Raw genomic sequence first — 9,371 nt, 5'->3', positions numbered from 1 at the left:
GTGCTTTTGACAGCTATCTGGTTGATTGGATGACCGATCGTTGTCTATGGCTTGATTCCATGCTCCAAACATGATATAATCCTCGGATATGCAGAACTCGCAACTCTTAGAAAGTAGAATGACCAACTTTTACATGAATTTTCAAGTGGATGAGATCGATGAGTGGCCTCAGTTGGAGATGGGATTGCACGTGTTTATGGATTGAACGAGATTCAAGCGGGAGAAATGGTGGAATTTGCGAACGGTGTGAAAGTTTTTCTCTTTTGATAGCCACTCTTCCATCCCACAGTACCACAGAGGGTATCAATGGCCTTGTGATCTCCATGAACGGAGATCACTACTAAAAAACTATAACTATAAGGGCTCGAACCAGAATTTCGCCTCTGCCACTTTCAGTTCATTGTGTGGACAGAAACATTTGCAAGAGGACGCGTCACTCGAAGCTACTCCCTCCTTTTGAAAATACTTGTCATCAAAATGAATAAAAGAGGATGTATCTAAACGTGTTTTAGTTCTAGATACATCTCTTTTTGTCCATTTTGATGACAAGTATTTCCGGACGGAGGGAGTATGAAACAAACTGCTTCCATTTATGTTTGCTCGCTTGCCGATCGAAGCAGCTCTGGACTTCAGACTCAGGGAATAATACAACCTGCCAGTGCAAAGTCACAAAGATAAGTTCTGAATTATACCCCTCAGGTTCAGCATTGTAGTACTTGTTCTTAGAAACAGCATCTCAGCAACTTTAGACCCCTACGACATACATCCATGCATTTGACACAAGTGAAAGAAAACATTGCCTATTTGCACGTCCAGTATAATGTCTTGGAGCTGAACTCTTTCTTTTCTTTTTCTTTTTTTTGCGAATGGTCTTTTAGACGGGCAGGTTCTACTTCCTCCATTCCTAAATACTCCCTCCGTTCCTAAATATAAGTTTTTCTAGAGATTATACTATGGACTACATACGGAGCAAAATGAGTGAATCTACACTCTAAAATATGTCTATAAAATCCGTATGTAGTTTGTAGTGGAATCTGTAAAAAGACTTATACTCCCTCCGTTCCTAAATACTTGTCTTTCTAGAGATTCAAACAAGTGACTACGTACGGAACAAAATGAGTGAATCTACTCTAAAATATGTCTATATACATCCGTATGTGGTATCCATTTGAAATCTCTAGAAAGACAAATATTTAGGAACGGAGGGAGTATAAGTCTTTGGAGACATTCCACTATGGACCACATACGGAGTAAAATGAATGAACTACACTCTAAAATGCATATATATACATCCGTATGTGGTCCATAGTAAAATCTCTACAAAGACTTATATTTAGGAACGGAGGGAGTATTTAGGAACGGATGGAGTATAAGTCTTTTTAGAGATTCCACTACAAACTACACACAAATGTATAGTGTAGATTCACTCATTTTGCTCCGTATGTAGTCCATAGTGCAATCTCTAAAAAGACTTATACTACTCCCTCCGTCCGGAAATACTTGTCCTAAAAATGGTTGTATCTAGACTTATTTTAGTTATAGATACATCCATTTTATCCATTTTTAGGACAAGTATTTTCGAACGGAGGAAGTAGTATATACCAGGCATTGCATCTCCCGAGCTGGCCACACATATAAACTACCAGATCAAGGAGACGGTGCATATATATCTTGTAACCGGCTAAAATCTCAAAAGAAGAGTCACAACATTATTTGAGGATGCATGTATGCAGCTTGGTCAGCACTTCAGCAGCACCGTTGCTGCAGTGACTCGTCACATTCTCCAGATAACTGAAGCTTACTCTGCTGATACAAGCTTACAACGATTGGGCTGTCGCCTTTCAGAAATGAAATGAAAAGAAGAGAGGTTATCCCTGCAAAAAGGGTTTATCATTGGCCTGCATTATGCTATAGAGTTGTTCCGATAGCATTCGCCGGATTCCTTAGATGGATGCAATAGCCCTGCGGCAAACATCAAAAAAGGAGAATCTGAAGCTTAATCTGGCGATTTCCAGTTCACACGGTAGTAAAGAGCATGCTGTCTTGTCTGGATCACATGTCCTCCCTGGAGAGACTGTCACCACCGGAGGTCCGCTCTGGAGAGTGTCGTCGCCAGAGGCGAGCTTTCCATCATCTGTGTCGCTTTCAGGCCCTTCACCACCTCCAGCATGGTCGGCCTCGCCCACGGGTCGTCGGCGGTGCAGTCCCGGGCGATGGCGAGCACGCGCGCCATCTGCTGCCTGCACGCGCCCGAAGCCGGCAGGAGGCAGGGATCGAACACCTCCTTCTCACGGTGGCGCGCCACCATCCACTGCACCCAGCCGACGAGGCTTCCGCCGCCTTCATCCACCTCCTGCCCCGTCGGCGCCTGCCCGGTCAGCAGCTCCAGCATGACGACGCCAAAGCTGTAGACGTCGCCCCTCGCGGTGCATTGCATCGACAGCCCGTACTCCGGGGGGATGTAGCCGAGCGTGCCGGCGAGGTTGGTGCTGACATGGGTCTCGCACGCACTGATGATCCTCGCGAGGCCGAAGTCGGAGACCCTCGGCTCCAGGTCCCAGTCCAGCAGGATGTTGCTCGATTTCATGTCCCGGTGGATGATATGGGGCACGAAGCCGTGGTGCAGGAACGCCAGGCCCTTGGCAGAGCCGAGGCATATCTTAAGACGGTCCGGCCATCCCAGCGCGTAGGCTGCGTCGGTCCGGTTCTTCCTCAGCCATGCCTCGAGGCACCCGTGCTCCATGTACTCATAGATCAGGAACCGCTCATCGCCGGAAGCGCAGTAGCCAAGGAGGGGAACAAGGTTTGGGTGTTTCACCTTCCCAATGGTCTCTATCTCAGCTTGGAATTCACGGTTGTCTTGGAGCTGGTGGCCACCGTGCAGCCTCTTGACAGCAACTTGCCGGCCTCCGAAGAGTGCTGCCCTGTAGACAGTGCCAAAGCCGCCGTCGCCTATGATGTGTAGATTACTGAAATTCTCAGTGGCTTTCAAGATATCATCTGCGGCGACCCTCATCAGTGAGTGCTCAAATGTCGCGAGGTTGATACTCAGAGGCTCCCGTGACTTCTTCCCTAGGAGTTTGCTCCTTAAGGTTTCCTCTGAGGTCACCATGGTCTTGCTCACAGGTACAAGAGCCCATGAGGACCTTCTCTTCAATAGTCTCCGTCTCAAATAAACCCCCAGAAGAACCAATAGAATGATAATGATCGTAATGCCACAGACGATTGCCGCTAGTGAAACTCGATAAGATGGATGAGCCGCCTTGTGATTGATGTTATTAGCAGCACAGTCCGCTAAGTTGTACGTGCCAACAATGTGGTTACCAGAGAAGTTGGCAAACACAAGGTTAAACATATCACATATACCACATGGGATGGTGCCACTGAAATCGTTGCTTGATAAGTCAAGATAGTTCAAAGTGGTAACATTGCAGACAGCTGAAGGCAGGCTCCCGTTGAGGCTATTGCTGTGGATATCAAGAGAGGTCAGCCCTGTGAAGTTAGAGATAGACACATCAAGGCTCCCTGAGAAATGGTTATTGCTTGCATTGAACGTGTTCAGGGCGCTCGAGGATCCTTCATCCCCATCGGGACAGGAGAATAGGATTTCTCCAGAGAGGTTGTTGTTACTGACATCCAGACGGCTTAGGTGGTGGTTGCAGAGCAAAGATGGGGGTAGATTGCCAGTAAGCGTGTTACCCGACAAGTTCAGCTTATAAATTGCAGGAAGAATGTGGCCTATCTCAGCAGGAATGGATCCATTCAGGCGGTTATTAGACAGAGAAAGGTCCTGAAGTTGTACAGATGGCGCAGACCAAGGAAGCATATGTCCTACTAATGCATTGAAAGACAGGTCAATGGTTGCAAGACCCGTCAGTTCGCCAAGCTCTGCAGGAATAGTTCCATTCAACAAGTTGCCTTGCAGGCATAGTTCCGCCACTATAGCACAATCCTTGATCGTTGTTGGGATCTGACCAGTCAATTGGTTGTATGACAGGTCAAGAAGTCGTTGGTGCTGATAAAATCTCAAATCAACGCGAGACACGCGCGAGAATCCCACACAGATCTCGGAAGGGATAGTGCCTGACAGCTGATTATTAGACAAAGCCAAACTATTAAGCAGTGTCAAGCGTGATATCTCCCTTGGGATGTGTCCGGTCAGACTGTTATAGCTCAGGTCTAGCGTGACGAGGTTTGTGCAGTTGAATAGCTCTACCGGGATGTTCCCAGACAACATATTGCAATGCAGAGACAATGTTATCAGACCCTTTAGAGTGCCGACCGACCGTGGAATTGGTCCTTCCAAGTAGTTATTGTCAATCCGCAGAATCTTCACGTGGGAAAGTTCGGCAAGGCTCTCAGGGATCATGCCGGTGAGGTTATTATCACTGAGATAGAGTTCCTGAACAGTTGATGACTCCCAGAACTTGTCAGGCAGAGACCCCGTGAAATTGTTCTGGGTGAGATCCAGGCTTACTAGCGGTAGCTCAGCCAAGTATTCTGGTATCTCACCACAGAGCTGGTTAACTTGCAAACTCAGTATAGTGAGGTTCCTGCATCCTTTGAATGTCTCCTTAATACTCCCTGTCAGATTGTTACTATACAAGTTGAGTGATCGCAGAGAGATAGCTTGACACACCCCGGCAGGGATAGGGCCTGAGAGCAGGTTCTTTCCGGCAGAGAATTCAACCAAATGTTGCAAAGGCAGCAATGGCAGAGGCCCACTGAACATGTTGTTCGTCAACAATATAGACATAATATTCCCCCAGTTTTGAAGCCAATCTGGAATGCGGCCCGACAGTCTGTTACCTTCCGCTTTAAAGCTGATAATAGCTTCTAACTCTGCAAGTTCTTCAGGGATAGAGCCAGTAAAATGATTGAAGGACAGGTCTATAACAGTAATCTTCTTGCAGTTACCAAGTTCTTTCGGTATGGCCCCAGTGAGCCCTGCATGAACTGCTAACAATTTAGTTAGATTGCTCAGTTCACCGACAGATGTTGGGAGTTCAGCAGTGAAGTTGTTCCCTGATATATCAAGAGTCATCAAGCTTTCAAGACCACCGATTGACCGAGGTATGGCACCATTGAACTCGCAGTTGGAGAGTTTAAGCACTTTTAGCCGCTTTAGGTGACCAATCTCTTCTGGAATGCTTCCAGTGAAACCATTGTTCATTAAATTTATAAGTTCCAGGTTTTCTAGTTGACCAATCTCCTCAGGAATTGGCCCAGTCAAACCGTTTGACGACAAAACAAGTCTCCTGAGGTTCACCAATGCGCCTATTCCAGGAAATATTGATCCAGTGAGGCTGTTATTGCTTGCGGCAAGGTATGAGAGCCGGGTCAGATTACAGAAAGCTGCCGGTAACGACCCGCTGAATGTGTTCCTGTTAAGGTTCAGAAACTCCAGGTTCTGCAAGGTTCCCAGCTCTGGAGGAAGGCTTCCAGAGATGGAATTCATGGACATGGATAGCTTAGTGAGGTGCTGAAGCTGACCAATGGCAGGGCTCAGTTGTCCGGAAAGGCAGTTTTTGTCAAGCACCAGTTCTTTAAGCATCTTCAAGTCAAATAGTGAAACTGGTAGGGGGCCAGCGAGCTGATTATTGCTCAGGTCTAGGTACTGGAGCTGCCGCAAATTTCCCACAACTTCCGGGAGCTCACCATTGAACTGACATCCACTGACCTTTAACCGAACAAGCAACTGGAATGCCCCGATGCATGACGGAAAGGGGACATAGAGTGGCACATGGGACAGATCTATGGCCACAACCGCGTCTCCCGCACAAGTTATACCTGACCAGCTGCATGGAGGAGTTTTTGGATCAAACCAGTCACTGAGAAAGCCTTTCCCTTGAGGAATTGCATTCCTCAGAACAAATAGATTCCTTTTATCAGATTGCGGCGATGCAGATATACGGATAATACAGATAAGTTGGACCAGCAGGTAGAGGCTATCCTGGAAAAGGAGGGGACAATCAAGAGTAAGTATCAGTGCTGAGGTAACAGAGTTTTGAACAATGACAATACATCAAACCAAAATCTTGCAGAAACAAATGAAATAAGGTGCTAAAAAATATCCCCTCCGTTCCTAAATATAAGCCCTTTTAGAGATTCCAATACCAACTACATACAAAGCAAAATGAGTGAATTTACACTCTAAAATATGTCTATGTACATCTGAATGTAGTCCTAATTGAAATCTCTAAAAAGGCTTATATTTAGAAACTAAGGGAGTACTTGGCAGAAAAAACTGATCAGGGCATCTTCCATGAGCCAATAGACAATCGTGGATCAACAAAGCAGAAGGTGATTCAACAAAGCTTAAGCTGGTGTTCTAGATTGGTATATACACATGCTAAATAAGAAATGAGAAATTACTGTGTAAGATTAAGAGTCCCAGGCAAGTGGAATCTGGATACATGCCAATGTAATTCTAAATACCATCGCCAACTTCCAAAGAAGTTGCACGTGCAAGATTGCTCTTGTACAAACTTTCCAGATATGGCATGCCATTTGCAGCACTTACCTGAAGATGCTACTCTGTTAGGGTCAAAAAGTTCATTTTACACTTCCACCTTTGTAGCAAAATGCCCTTCCTTGCTGGTTGTTTCCACATCCACACACACAGCCAATACATCGAACAGGTTGTGGGCGCCGGTTCGGATTCACCCGCGGACAATCCATCACAGCTCTTTCCTTCTCCCTCTTCTCCGGCAATGCTGCCCGGTGCTCTTTCACCTCGCACATGGGCTCACCGGCAATCGTCCGGTACGTCATGACGTTCCTCATCGTCCGTCGTCACCCCCGACCCGTGGTGTTGGCCTAGACGGTCCTGGTGATCTCGGAGGCACCAGAAGGGGAAAGGGAGCCGCCAGGGCCGGGGCGATGACGAGGGACAGGCAGAGGTCGGCGCGCGGCGAGGGAGGCGACGGCGGGAACGGATAAGAGCGCGAGGGGAAGCTGCAGCGTCGCGTCCCTCGGAGCTACAGCGAGAGGCCTCGATCAATCCGCGGGCCAGCGGCGCACGGCCGGGTACTTGCGTTTACGCGGAATGGTTGCGGAATTCTTGACCGGCGAAGCTCACGGTGAGCTATGGCGGCGGTGGTGGTGCCGTGGTGGGGGGACTGGAACGCACAAACTTCTTTCTTGGCGGCGGGTAGGGGTCAGTGCTCCGACCGTATTAAAATCGTTTAATTGTAAAATAGCTTTATATTTTTTGAGCAAATAAAATGGCTTTATATTGAAACGACCTCCAGAAGACCCGTATATACGGAAAGTTCACTCACTGAGGATGTGTCGCTGCAACCTATACCTGGCCATCCACCGGGCCAGGCCTGACCAGAGGTAGAAAACTGAGGCTCGAGCCCGGCCCGGCTGTCGGGCCTACTTTTCAGGCCCAAACCCGGCCCGTCACTGCAAAAAAACACCGGGCCCGGGCTCGGCCCATCCTAGTCTTCAGGCCTAAAATCTAGGCCCAAGCCCAGCCTAGGAGCAGCGTCGGGCCGAGACGGGTCGGGCTTTTTTGGGCCGGGTCGGGCAGGGCCGTTTGGGCCGGGCTGCCCATGGCCAGGGCCTGAATGATGTGCGGTTCTACAAATGGCTTTATATACAATTTAAGTTTTAGATCAACCACCACACACATTACAACGCAACGCAAGGAGTCTGCTCTAAGCAAAACAACAAAACCGCGTCTCGACCAACACCGATCACCTCAAAGAGCAACAACTACAACCGAGCCTCCCTTGCCGATGCACCAACCACCCTAGAATGCCTAAAAGGAGATGGCGAGTGGATGGCGGGATTTGGACAAACCCGAGCAAGTTATCGTCTTTGACTCACCGGCAACGGTGTACATTGCGCCGATGAAGATCTACCTGGACTAGCGGCAAGCATCGAAGAGCCGCAACACAAAACCTCCAACTATGTCTGCCCACATGAGGCTCTCAACAGTCACGGCGTCGAGACACCGCCATCGCCGATCCGAAAAGGGACCTAGGCTTTCGCCCGGAGACAACAACCCAAGCAAGAGGGGAAAATGCGGGCACACCTTCGCGACGCCTCCAAGGAGGGAAACGATACCTACAGGCGCCGCACCGCTAGCACCGGCCGAAGACGGGCAAAATTTTCATCTGTAATGTTGTGCACTTCCAACCATCCCCACCGTATTGAGGCCATTGTCCATGTTGGGTTACTCCGCCACCGCCGCAGCACCTCACCAATGTGATCAGAACGTCGTGGAACACTGACACACTGCACAGCCTCCGGAACACGGCCCACCTTCCACCTCCGGCATGACCAAGACCCCGCAGCACAGGAACACATCTCGACCTCATGCAGCACCCAACCCACCAACTCCTGGCAGGTAGAAGCGTAGCGGTTGCGGCCTGGAGCGCTAGATCGGGCAGCAATGAGCCCTAGATCTTGGCCAAGCCCTCTCCTTTAGCACCTGCACCAGCGCCACCAGGAGGCCATCGTCGCTCGTCCAAACACCGCAACAAGGTCCGGCCGCTGCTCGTGCAGCAACACCTGGCCGAGCGTCGCTGTGCCTCTCCATGTCTGAGCGGCACCGCCTCCTTCATCACCCATGCCAGCGCCACCTGGATGGCACCCCACACCCGTGCTCCTCCACTATGCTCCACGTTGTGCATCACCATGCTCCGTTGTGCCCGCGCTCCTCGCTATGCCCCACCACGCACCGCGCTGTGCTCCGCCATGCCTGCGCTCCTTGTTGTTCCCCACACGCGCACCTCGTTGTGCTCCGCCAAACCGGAAGAACTCACCCACGCGGCCCGCTTGACGCCCTCCCCCATGCGAGGGAGGCCTGTCGGGTGCCGACCATGCCCGGCGTCTTTGTGGGCCGGGCGCCGCCACCGCCGCCGTCAGCGGCAGCGGCAAGGGGATCTCATGGAGGCGAGGGCTTCTCGGCGCTAGGGTTGGCGCCTCCAGAGCCCCGAGAGGGGAAAGTGTATCGAACTGGATTTTTCTTAGAAATAAACAAATAGGATTGTCTCCCTGAAAGGCATGGGGGAGTCCCCTCTGCCGTGAACCCCATGAAACTGTCGATCACCTGATCTTTCGATGCATGTTTGCTTCATGGTTCTAGAACTCGCTTGGGATTGTTGTTCTTGAAAAAGCGCCTAAGTGTGAAATCTGCGCCTCATGGACGTGTCCACCGCTGTTAGCCCCGACACTACCAATTCCTTCGCCATCTTGCCTTGTTGGCAACTCTAGAAGCACCACAATGAGGTGGTCTTGGGGTTTAGAGGCCTCACACCCTCTCTCTCCCTCTGCTTTTGAAGGCATGTCGGGATGATGCTACTCTTGGCGCTCACATCTTTCGACTGCCTATCATCCTGAACCAGGCCGCCGGATTG

The 9,371-nt window shown here is 49.8% G+C and overlaps 1 pseudogene; it reads right to left on the bottom strand.

Annotated features, from left to right (window-relative positions):
* Positions 1-1,667: 1,667 nt before the first annotated feature.
* LOC119325170 lies at positions 1,668-9,033 on the bottom strand (annotated as a pseudogene).
* Positions 9,034-9,371: the final 338 nt, after the last annotated feature.

The sequence above is a fragment of the Triticum dicoccoides genome, chromosome 6B (assembly GCF_002162155.2).
Source record: "Triticum dicoccoides isolate Atlit2015 ecotype Zavitan chromosome 6B, WEW_v2.0, whole genome shotgun sequence".
Classification (NCBI taxonomy): Eukaryota; Viridiplantae; Streptophyta; class Magnoliopsida; order Poales; family Poaceae; genus Triticum; species Triticum dicoccoides.
Note: the sequence above shows the minus strand (reverse complement) of the source record. Positions and strands in the feature narration are given on the sequence as shown.